Here is a 12,968-nt window from a genome sequence, read left to right on the forward strand (position 1 = left end):
ATCCCAGGGATCCTGGGATTGAGACCCACATTGGGCTTCTCCCTCTGCCTACTGCTTCCCCTGCTTGTGCTCTCCCTCCCTCCCTCTCTGTCTCTCTGTCTCTCTGTCTGACAAATAAATAAATGAAATCGTTAAAAAAAATTGTGTGCCCAGAAAAGTTGCAGAATGAGAATACAAAGGACCTTTACAGGTATATTAAAACACCCAGAGACCTACAATTAAGGAGCTTTTATTTTATTTTTATTTTTTTTAAGATTTTATTTATTTATTTGACAGACAGATCACAAGTAGGCAGAGAGGCAGGCGGCAGGGAGCGGGGCGGGGGAGCAGGCTCCCTGCAGAGCAGAGAGCCTGATGTGGGACTCTATCCCAGGACCCTGAGATCATGACCTGAGCCAAAAGCAGAGGCTTAACACACTGAGCCACCAGGGGCCCCAACAATTAAGGAGCTTTTAAATTTCTTTAGGGAAAAAAAAAGAATCCTAAAGATACATATCTGAATATCTGATATGCAAAAGGAATGACTAATGAATAAAATGAGAAGCAGAAATACTGTCTGTATAGAAATAAAGATGCCAAACTTGTGCGATTTTTTAAAGGATAGAACTAAAATGATGAATGACAGCATGTAAGATAGGAGGGGTCACTGAAATTATTCAGCTGGGTTTGGGAAGGGGATTAAAATAGTTACCTTTATACTTTTTAAAGCTCAATATACAATTTCAAGAAAAACCACAAAAATGAAAGTGTGTAAATTCCAAAACAATGGAAAGAAAAATATGGTATATAAACAAAAGAACAAAAAACTCAATCTATCCCCCAAAAAATAAGACAGGGAGGGAAAAGCATAGAAAAAGTAAAACCAATAGAAATTAGCTATTACAACAGCCCAAACAAATCTAAATGTATCAGTAATCACAAAATTATAAATGAACTAAACTTGATAGTTAAACAATAGATAATGCAAATTAAACAGATTTTTTTAAAAAATCCAAACATGTCCCTAAGGCATAAGGACATGAAAGTAAAAGGGCAGAAAAGGTTGTAAAACAAAAACAAAAAGAAAAATGTCTTAAATTTTTTAAAGAAATTAAGAAAATGTATGATTACCTTAATAAATGCAGAGAAATAATATGTGAAACTTTAATACGCAGTTATGGGAGAAAGAAAAAAATCCTTAGCAAATCAGAAATAGTAGAAAACTGCCTTAACAGATAAATGGTTTCTAAAACACACACATACACACACATCGCCTCTAAAACTAAAAGCTGAAAATGTTAAGAAGCTTTCCTATGAAAATGATCAATAAGATAAGAATGCTCACAATCGTAATTACTTCTACACAGTATCCTTACTGCCATCCTAGTATAGTACAGGACTAGTAGGACTAGTATGGTAATAAATGAAAAATAAATTGAAACTCTAAATATTAGGAGAAATATGAGTGTCTATATAAAGCTCGGAAAAAGATTCAACAGAAAACAACCACAATTAAAAAGGCCTTAGTGGGGTGCCCAGGGGGCTGGGTTAATTACATGTCCAGACTCTTGGTTTCAGCTCGGGTCATGATCACAGGGTTGTGGTATCAAGCCCCTTATCAGGCTCCCTGCTCAGGGCAGCATCTGCTCCCTCCACTCCTTTCCCCACCTCACCCCTGCACACAGGTGTGCATGCTCTCTCAAATAAATAGATAAAATCCTTAGGAAAAAAAGACCTTAGCAATATACTAAGAACTATTTTTAAAGTGGTATTCTATAAACCAACAAAGTTAAAAAATGAAACTTTGAAAAAAAAATCATTTACTATAACACTGTCTTTATCCCTGCCCCCACTGAAATCTCCACCTCTGGTCTCTTGACCACCAGGAGTGATTTCTCACTGGCCAGTTGTCCTACTCTTCCTGTATTGTTCTCCAAGCTCTCTCTCCTCACTTCTCAACTTGGCCCTCCAAAGAAAAATTATACAATACTGGAATCAAACCTACTGCAATCATTGGCATTTAAGGCAACTATTTTATCTCTATTACACTGGTACAGACTTTTATTTTTTTAAAGATTTTATTTATTTATTTGACAGAGAGAGACATAGTGAGAGAGGGAATGGAAGCAGGGGGAGTGGGAGAGGGAGAAGCAGACTCCTGCTGAGCAGGGAGCCTGATGTGGGACTCGATCCCAGGACCCTGGTATCATGACCCAAGCCCAAGAGAGATGCTCAATGACTGACCCCCTGGATTCTTTTTTTAAGAAATCCCTGCCCAATGTGGGATTCAAACTCATGACCACAAAATCAAGAGTCATATCCTCTACCAACTGAGCCAGCCAGGTGCCCCTTGAAATACTCTTTTAAACCCTGAAGTCAAAACAAAGTTTTTCTGTGGATCTTCCCACATCCATTCTCACTCACTTCTAATCCATTTTCCTCTATTTAACATAATGATTTTTCCTAAACTACAAATGAGGTCAGCATGTACTCCTGATTAAAATCCTTAATGGCTTCCTATGGCATTCAATATAAGATACAAAATCTTTAACGGGCCTAAAGATCTTGCATGATGTAACTTCACTCACCCACTCACCTCTGTGGTATCTTCTGCCAAGCCTCTCCCCATTCCCTCTGCTCCTGCCACACTGGCTATTTTCCTGCTTCCATGTCTTTCCTGCCTCAGGGCCTTTGCTCATGCTGTTCCCACTGCCTAGAAACCTCTTCCCTACTCTTAACATAGGTGGTTCTTGTCCATTCAGATCTCAGCTCCAAAGTGTCTGCCGTTCAACGAAGCCTTCCTTCCCCACCAATCTACACGGCATCCCCTGTCACTCTGCCCCACAGCATACTGTCTCCCAAGTACTCTCACAAGCCCCTTTCCAGTCCTAATGCAGCCCACCAAGTCAGTCACCAGTGCCTAGGCGACCTTCTAGAAAGTCTCAGTTTCCACAGAGAGCAGAGAGGGAGAAGAGTCAGCTCAACAACGCAGAAAGCGGACAGTGTGAAGAAAGATGAGGATTTATTAGTTCTTGTACTTTCCCAACATTTCCAGTTCCATGCCTTTCCTCCTTGGTTCTCTCTCTATTCAAAGATACATGGACTACAAGAGGCCCTAGCAAAAAAGAACATTAACATAGTCTTTCCCACATGGATTCATTCAACAGTTAGTTGAGCACCTACTAAGGGCCAGGCACCATTTCCGGGGTCGGGAATGGGGATGGAGTTGGAGGACAAAAATTCCTGCCTCATCCTATGGTCCCACTATGGAGGAGAGCTGGGAAGGCAGAGAAGAAAATAATTGCTAAGCTTTGTCTAACCCTCTGAGGTAAATATCATATTACCCCTTTCTTTAAAGACAGGGAAACCAAGGCGCAGAGGGGCTCTCCCACTTACCAGAGTCACACAGATATTCTGCAGTAAAGATGTAAACCTAAGCGATCTGGCCCCCAACCACAACTCTAGAACATACTAAATCTTTCCCCTCAGAACAAAGGGACTCAACTTGAAAGAATCTAAAAGCAGGGTCATGGAGTAGGAACGAACACTGGTGAGGAAATGGCAAATACGCAGCCCGGACGTCAAAGGTGTGATGTTTGCTTCAACCAGTGAGCTAAGCCTGCCCTTGAGTCATTCCTCCTCCAAGGGTTCTTCGGGCAGCTGACCCCTGGGGGAAGGGAAGGCCAGGAGATGAAAGGGGGAAATCCGAACCTCACTGTCCATGGGCCATGGGGCTTCACCAGGAAAAATCCCATAACAGACCTCTTCCGGGACCCAGAGCGCTGGCTCGCTCATTCCCTGCTCCCCCACACCCAGTCCCTCCACACCCACTCGAATCCGCTTTCTCCTGCCCAGTTTTCACTTTCTGGCTTGACTACCTTCCCTCATGGGATCCCAAGCCTCCCAGACGGGCAAGAAACCCAAAACTCAGCAGAAACACACCAGCCGCCCGATCAGCAGATCTCAGGGCTGGGGAGAAAAAAGGGAGCAGGCCTGGCAATCACTCGCAGGCACTAACGTGAGAATTAAGCCAAAATGAGGTATGGCCATCCAATCAAACCACCATGAAGGGCCCTGGAAAAACACACACACTTCCGAAATGAAATCCACTTGTTGGCTAGCTCTCCCTGGCATTTAATTCAACCAACCCGAAAGGGTCAGACGCATCAAAAATGCACCCCCAGAAAGATTAAAATCTCCGCTGTTCCTGCAACACAGGCTCCAGAGCCAACATGCAACACAACCCACCATGAGCCCAACACCCAGTCCGAAAACAAAGGCGCCGTGAGGTCACCCGGGTCCTCCCAGGCGGCTGCGGACACACACCTGCTCTCTGGGGGAACACATAATCCCAAGCGGAGGACACTGTGGGCCGAAACCTCCACACACCCTCAATCTCCACAACCTCTCAGGGAACCTGAACCAACATCATTTCCAGCCTGGTCTGACCTCGCGGGAACAGCTGGTGTTTTGTCACTGAGCTCAAATAAAGCTGGAACTGCCCCGATTTTCGTGGAAGAAGGAGGCAGCAGTGAATGGACAGAAGTCTCTGTTTTGAGGTTTTCTTCAAAGAATTGTTCTGAAATCAGAAGCAGCTACAAACACGTGTCTGTAGCTGCCCGCTGAACCAAACACACGTATCAGCAACCAAAGGATCAGGTAATAAAACTATCTACCTTGCAGGACCTCGGTGAGGGGCAAACACATTATTATTTATAAAATGCCTGGAACATGGGGCGCCTGGGTGGCTCAGTGGGTTAAGCCTCTGCCTTTGGCCCAGGTCATGATCTCAGGGTCCTGGGACTGAGTCCCCGCATCGGGCTCCCTGCTCAAAAGAGACCCTGATTCTCCCTCTCTCTCTCCCCTTCTGCCCCTCCTCCCTGCTCCTTCTCTCTCTCTCTCTCTCTCAAACAAATAAATTCTTTAAAAAAGAAATAATAAATCAAATGCTTGGAACAGCGTCCAGCCGATAGCAAGCATATACTTGTCAAGTAACACAAATTAAGGAAATATTCACCCATTACTCTTTTTGAAAACCCTACACAGGCCTCCTACATAGCTTATTTTTCTAAGGGCACGTGCTTGTGATCACATACTGGACACACGAGTTGTGACTTGCTGTTGCTCAGATTACAGGATGACAGCAAACTTACCAACGTGCTAAAGAGCATGTGACCGTCCATTAAAGTTCATCACGTCAAAGAACCCGGTGACTGCTCATCTCAATAATAAGAGAAGGCCTCGGGTGCCTGGCTGGCTCAGTCATTAGGGCTTGTGACTCAGTCTCGAGGTCATGAGTTCAAGCCCCACACTGGGTTGTTTAGTATACTTACTAGAAAACTAATAATAAGAGGTGCCTGGGTGGCTCAGTCAGTTAAGCCTCTGCCTTCAGCTCAGGTCATGATCTCAGGGTCCTAGGATGGAGCCCCGCATCAGGCTCCCTGCTCAGTGGGGAGTCTACTTCTCCCTCTGCCCCTCCCCCAGCTCATACACACCCTCTCTCAAAAAAATGAATTAAAAAAAAAACTGAAAAAAATTTTTTAAAAATTAAAAAACTAAAAAGTAATCATAATAAGTTAAAGCCTAATGGGAGAGAAGAATGGAAATTAATGAATACCAACCAAATTCCAAACATCAACTATATTTTCCAAATCGGGTTTGAAATCTCGATCACACCGCCTCCAGAAAAAGTATCAAAGATTCCTTAGCAAGAGAGTGAAACACTTCCTGCCAAGAAACCATGGCCTGGATAACCGTGCTGGCTCCTCCCCTCCCTTCAAAGGAGGAAAAGTCAGGAGAAAAAGAAGCAGGAAGGGGCTGTGTTGGCCACTGATGGGAACGGTCTAGCCTGAGTTTTGAATGTCGGCTGCCGCTATTCAACGTTACGAATCTATGCTGCCGTGAAGTGACATGAGCTTGAGGGGGTGTCCTCGGAGACTGTTCTAGATTTCACAAAGGGAACCTGAGACCTTGTAGCCAAAGATGTGACCATGTTCGGAGGGCACGCCCTTCCGAAGCTCTGTCCCGTAGATTATCTGTCACTTCTCTCAGCCAGACTCCAGCAAACAAAACACTCCCTTCACCAGGAGGGAACCAAACCACTAATGTCTTTCCGCTTGGTTCTTTGAATTTATTTCTCAGCGTCCCCACAACTACCTCCTAAATTGCTTTTCAGAAAAATCTATCTGACCTTCCACTCCCACCAGTCCCAGCCGGAAGTCATCCCTCTCTCATCAGCTCGGTCACCGGCCAACTGATGGAGCTGAAACAGTGGCAGGTCATCTGGGGCAGTGGCTGCTTCTGCTCCTTTATTATTAATTATTATTATTAATCATTATCGGTTACGTGACTATCTCTGCCACCTAACCTGGAAACTCCTTTGGGGCCATGTCACTTGATAAAGCAGCCCTCTGGGCCTAGGAGGAGGTGGTGTAATTCTTGTTCCCTAATGGGCCCAGCCTGAAGGACCAGTGAATAAAAATTTGTCCCTTCGTTGTCACCACCCTCATTTATCTGTTATCACCACTGTCACAACCAGAACACAAAGCTCCTTAAAGCCAAAATGATTCTCCAAACACACAGACTTTTTAGCTACTCGAATATTTACAAGGCTCTGCGCCAGGATCGGAGAAAGTTTACAATCACTGATTCTGCATCTTATCCAGCATACTTACTGCCGGTCGAAGTCCAGCCAGCTAACAAAATAATCAATTCCCAATCGTGCAGGGCCTAATGTATCGATCTGGGGACTGTCCTGAGCCTCCTGTCCTCTTCCCTCACTGGCCATCCCTCCCCTCAGAGCAGGAAGAGAAGGTGGGGGCCAGATCTCCCACGGATGGCTGACCATTAGCGGATCTGACGCGCATTTCAGAAACCAAAGGGGCTGTACCTGATGGTGACGACGATGTTTCCAGATCGTCCATGGCCAATGAAGAACTCACGGAAGTAAGACTGGATTCTGAAAAAGCATCGCTGAAGTCATGGAAGACAGCTTGCCTGCCAAACCCACTTCTGTAGGTTTTATGTCGAAAGAACTTTTACGGCTCTAAGAAGCCCAACATCTCTCCAACCCTCTGGAGAAGCAGTGAAATTACACAGTCTGACTCTGAATTATTGATGTCATAATTTATGGAGAGGTCTCCATTAGGTCATAGGTCACACCCCCGATGTGATGCCATGCACCCACCCGAGGGTCTGTGACCCAGGATCAAAGCAAATTTGAGCCTACTGTTTGAGAACATCCATTGTATGCAAAGTTTTAAGCCAGATAAGGGGGGGAGGCTCCTGGAGGGCTCTGACACTTGAGAATCACTCCAGAACAAAGCTCAAGTGAGTGGGTCAGAGAAGTAGGTAAGTCTACAAAGAGCCTACTGCAACAGTCCACGCAGAGATTTATGTGCACAAGATAATATATAACACGTACGGACAGGTCCCACAGAAGACTTCCCCTGGCTTATTGTCCAGCCCCCTAAATGAGCTACCACCCCCTTTTCATCCACCTGCAGCCCAATAATTTATTCCTCTGTGATCTGATTTAGAGGCAAGGTGGCCAGCTTGGGACGATGCCACCAAGTGTTCTTCTCATGCAGAGGGGCTGCTCGCGTCTGCTGGGGCTCACTGGTGAGGAGGAGGTTAAGGACAGGGAGGAACAGGAAAATCGGCACTGACTTTGGTTTCCTATTACTTTAGGCTGGTTACTTGCCTCTAAACATTCTATGATCCTCTGGGTTGCGGCAATCAATTCCCTGATATAATACTCCATTTCCATAAGCCAGGGTATTTTTTAAGTATGTGGTGGTTATTGATTGGTTACAGATGATGGCACTTTAGGGCAAAGAGCTGGAAAGAGAAGATGAGCAGCTCCCACGTGGCTCGAGCAAGGGGCACTGCTTGATTGGGCTTTCACTTAACTGGTGATTAGCAACCAAAAGGAAACCATAGAATCACCTCTCCAACAGCACCCGTCAGAGGATGGAGGCCGGTCAAGGGCCCTCCGAAGACGCCAGGTCGCTTGGAGGGACATATCACCCCACTTAGAAAGAGGGATCTTGGGGCGCCTGGGTGGCTCAGTGGGTTCAAGCCTCTGCCTTCGGTTCCAGTCATGATCCCAGGGTCCTGGGATCGAGCCCCGCATCGGGCTCTCTGCTCAGCAGGGAGCCTGCTTCTTTCCCGCTCTCTCTGCTGCCTCTCTGCCTACTTGTGATCTCTGTCAAATAAATAAATAAAATCTTTAAAAAAAAAAAAAAAAAAGGGGGGGGATCTTAAAAGAATAGAATGTTGAAACGTAGATGGCATTCATCAGGATTTTTAACAACGGTATGCTTCCTTTGCCTTTCTCTAGACTGAGATACGGGAAACCTAGCTGGCGGTTGGTGAATCAAGTAACTGGAGAGCTGACATCACCTCTCCCAATGGCATGCTCGGCCCTCTGGCGGCATGTTTCCAGAACCACTGTCCTTTATACTTGGAACTACTGATGTGACAGCTAAGTCATTTATCACCAAGACCTACAGTTTCTAAATAGCGTTCTCGACCAAAAGAAGTATATTGGCTTTCAGCCGGAATAGCAACTTGATTTGGTTTCTGGTCTTCTGCATCGTGTTTTGTGGGGCCACTTTGGAAGGCACCTGGAGCTCAGTCCTGGGAAAGAGAACTAAGCATAATAGAAAGTAAAAGACTCCATTAACTCTACGACTCTTGTGGCTAATGAAAGCTATAGCTGGTACAACTCAAGGTTAAAAAAAAAAAAAAAGGAGAGGGAACGTCTCACTAAATCGTCTCTTCTCAGCAAATTATTTCATTAGCAAAAAAAATGCAAATTAACATTTCCACACTGACTCATTGACTCAGCAGACTCATTTTGGCACCCCAGCAATTTCAGATCAAATGAGCGTGCTGTAACACCCACAGACCCTCAGCGTCCACATTAGCTTTTTTTTCCAGGGATATTCCCCACATCCCAGGCGAAACAAATGCTACTCTGCCGTCTGTGAACTTCCCATCAATCTACTTGAATGGCTCCTACTCTGAACAGCAGCTTTGAAACCAATCACCTAACACCTTAAAAAAAAAAAAAAAGAAAGAAAGAAAGAAGCTGAGAAGTTGAAGACACTCAAAAGGCAAGTTCTGGAGCACCCAAGGGGCTGCTTGCCTTGAAGATGTGGAGACAACCACTTGGCATCGCTGCTCTCTGGCCTTCAACACGGGGGCACAGACTTTGGTAATGGACAAGGCATTTGCAGAATTCAGAGGACTGAAATCCAGAGACTCTCTCCCCTTGCTGAACTTCTTGGCAAACAGAATGTATGACAAATCAAAGGTGGTATTTGAATATGGCTCGGTCTTACATTGCAAAATGTAATGAGCAGCCGTCACTTCCTTCAAATGGACCCATAAACCTCCCCAGCCTTACAAATATTTATAGCATGCTTAAATTACCTTCCTAATAAATACTTCATGAATTAAAGGGACCCTACTTCCTTTATTCAAATCATTATGTAAGCCAGTAGGCTCTTTTCTCAGGCATGGTCCAGAATAAAACGTTCTCCTAAATCAGAGAATACTGTTTCAAGGTTGGCCATACCCCTGGGCTGTTATTTTGATTCTTTTCACTGCGATGGCACAGTCTCTCAGGACACCAAAGCAGGGTCCCTATTAATAAACACATCACACCCAGGGAACTCAGATGTGGCCCATCCTCTTCAGCTCTCTGTCTAAGGTAGAACTCTAAAGACACACACAGCTGATAACATTCAGGGCCTATGGCCGAGCTCCTAGAACTTTCTGGAAAGGACCAGAAAGTAAATACTTTAGGCTCAGTATGCCAGTCTGCTGCAACTACTCCATTCTGTTGATGTGATACCAAAATACCCATAGACCACAGTAAACAAATACCCATGTCTATGTCCCAATAAAACTTTATTCATAAAAAAGGCAATGGGCTAGATTTGGCAGATAATCTCAGAGCTACTGCTTAGCTGACAGTGACAGTGTTCTGAGCTTTTTATCACCTTTCCCAAGCCAGTGATTACAGGTCTGATGGTGAAATCCCACTCGCCCTCATGGGAGTGGCAAACATCATTCAGCTTGGGGTCATCTTCCAACTCCACACTTTTCTTTTGCCTTGTTTGGGACATAAAGTACCACAAGCAGGGAATATGCAAATGTTAGTCATTCTCCCTTTGTATGTATGGCTATTCTATGGAAATAGTTGACTTTGGCTGGCAGGTCTTGCTTATGAACAACTGTCTTAACTTAATAATACAGAAGAAATTCCAAGTGATAGAAGATCAGGCCCCATTGGGAAATTCCCTACACGCTCCATGCAAACAAGCTCGATTAAAATGGTGGCAAAATAATGTGAAGGGACTTAATACCACAGATAGTTAAAATGCTTAGAAATAGTTAAAACAATTAATTTTATGTACATTACCACAATAAAACAATATTTTCTAAAAACCTGTAAAAGGAAAAATATTGATAGTCACAGGAATTAAAAAAAGGCAAACTGGAAGTAAAACTGGTAGTCAAGGAGTTCCGAATGGCAGAAACAAGCAAAGTTTTCTAACCTGTTCGAATGAAATGCCAAGTTAAGGAAACCAAGAAACTCTGGCCCTACACCAAGGCCAAAAATCAAGTTCATCATACACATTTTTTTTTATTGAAGTCTTTACATATTTTGAGCCTATGAGGCTAAAATTCATTAGCCTACAATACACTGTTTTACTACAGTGAAAACTCTCAATAAAGCTGTCATCCAAGGAAAGAATTTCAACACCAAAAGGGACCTGGGAAGATATACCCCTCGGCAGCTCTAACCTTTTCTTGCCGCATCCGGCATGATGGATGGCGTTCACAAGCGTGATGGATAACAGGAGATCCACTCCCATGGTTTGCTCATGCCATTGCCCTCTCCACTGCTCAGGAAAGTATTTCAGAGGACAAAGAAGAGTGGCATTATTATATGAATAACCTTGAATCCGGTCTAGTTTTCCTTTTCTGTAAGGCACTAGCAAACTTAGATACCTTATTTGTGTGTGTATATACAGGGACACATGCTCAAACACCCACATACATAACAGCATGAGTGAGAACCGGTATATGATTCAATCTAACCAGAATTCTTAAAATACCATATGGGGTCGATATGTCCTAGACTCTGTGATTTTAATTTACACCAAGTAGCTGAGGGAACTTAAGTAACTGCCACAGAGCCCACATAGGTCTTTATATATCAGTCAGAAGGTGAAAATGGCCGTATGAGTAACTAGTTTTATAAATCCAAACAGAAAAGCAAAATCAAACAGTTCAGCCTCTCTGTGCATGTATTAATTCAGACTAACTCAGATCACAGGCTAGCTTAGAACAACTTAGTAGGGGCGCCTGGGTGGCTCAGTCAGTTTAGCGTTTGCCTTCGGCTCAGGTCATGATCCCAGGGTCTTGGGATCGAGCACCGTGTCAGGCTCCCTGCTTGGCAGGAAGCCTGCCTCTCCCTCTCCCACTCCCCCTGCTCGTGTTCCCTCTCTCGCTGTCTCTCTCTCTCTCTGTCAAATAAATAAATAAGATCTTTAATTTTTTTTAAAACGAGAACTTAGAAAACTCAAGACAAAGTGAACAAAACCCCATAGATATCGATCTATAGATTGATCAAACTCTCTGAAGATTTTAATTGTTACTAAAAGCAGCAAATGTATTCAGTACCCAAATGTATAATATGTGGTTCTATGCCCCTGATCTTGTCACATTTCTACCCACCCTAATCTAGGAGAGTGGAGGGATTCTCACATTCTTGAAAAATCAAGAACCAAGTAGAAACTTGTCTTAGTCTATTCAGGCTGCTATAACAGAGTCCCATGGACTGGGTGGCTTAGAAACAGAAATGTATTTTTCACAATTCTGGAGACTGGAAAGTCCAGAGTCAAGGCACCTGCAGAGTCTGTGCTGGGTAAGAAAATGTGTCCTGGTTTGTAGATGGCTGTCTTTGTACTGGGTCCCCGCATGGTGTAAGGGGAAAGCAACTTCTCTGAGGTCTCTTTTATAAGGGCACTAATCACATTCAGGAAGGGTCCACCCTCAAGACCTCATCACCTCCCCAACACCGTCACACTGGGGATCAGGTTTCCACATATGAATTTGGGATGGGAGATGGGGACCACAATCATTCAGTCTATGGCAAAACTATAACCATTTCTTCCTTTGGTGTTTAAGCCAGTCCTAAAGCTAGCTCAGCTGTCTCCCTAGAGTGGCACTGCCCAAAGTGTTTGTATGTTGATTGGCGTCAGGGAACAAAAGGGTGCTATCAACAGCTACGTTAAAGAAACCCGGCCATACTGAAACTGAAAGAAGCATCAATTTCATTACTATGTGACTTATCAGAGAAGAAATATGCCAGTGCTCATTGTCTAGCCCCAGGAGAATATGACAGCATGTAGTGTTACCAGCCATAAGAAGATTTTTAAGCAGAGATGCCTGGTGGCTCAGTCAGTTAAGCAACCAACACCTGGTTTTGGCTCAGGTCAGGAACTGAGTTGTGGATCAGCCCCAGATCAGGCCAAGCTCAGCACAGAATCTGCTTGCGATTCTCTCCCTCTCCCTATGCCCTTCCCCCATTCACTTTCTCTCTTTCTCTCTAAAAGAAACAAATAAACTTTAAAAAAAAAATAGTAAAAAAGAAAAAAAAAAGTTTTCTGGGGCAGTGTATCTCACGGAACTAGGGTCCCATGGAACTCACTTTGGGAAATGTCAGAGCAAAAATATATCCAAGATAGGACTCTCATTTCCCAATATGTGGAATTATTTGAGCCTGGCACTCTAGCCCTCAGTATCAAATTTTTCTAGTTTCCTGGAGGCTAAATAGGAAGACTATTAGGTCCATGTGAACCACTGTAACTATGCTACGTAAGGAGTCACTAGCCACATGCAGCTACTTAACTCACATTGATTAAAATCAAATAAAATTTAAAATCAGTTCTCCAGTCATGCTAAACACA

The 12,968-nt window shown here is 44.1% G+C and overlaps 1 protein-coding gene across 3 annotated transcripts in view; it reads right to left on the bottom strand.

Moving 5' to 3' along the window:
* The window catches only part of OSBPL10 (oxysterol binding protein like 10), a 302,022-nt gene that overhangs the window by 214,638 nt on the left and 74,416 nt on the right, over positions 1–12,968 (bottom strand). Inside the window, exon 1 of one of the 3 annotated variants that reach the window (XM_032861036.1) lies at positions 6,869–7,053. The exons of the other annotated variants lie outside the window; for them this stretch is intronic. The gene's annotated coding sequence lies outside the window, so the exon portion shown is untranslated. Of the gene's footprint in view, positions 1–6,868; positions 7,054–12,968 lie in introns of those variants that run through there. 3 annotated transcript variants of the gene reach the window in all.

The sequence above is a fragment of the Lontra canadensis genome, unplaced genomic scaffold, assembly GCF_010015895.1.
Source record: "Lontra canadensis isolate GAN:19392208 unplaced genomic scaffold, GSC_riverotter_1.0 scaffold20, whole genome shotgun sequence".
Classification (NCBI taxonomy): Eukaryota; Metazoa; Chordata; class Mammalia; order Carnivora; family Mustelidae; genus Lontra; species Lontra canadensis.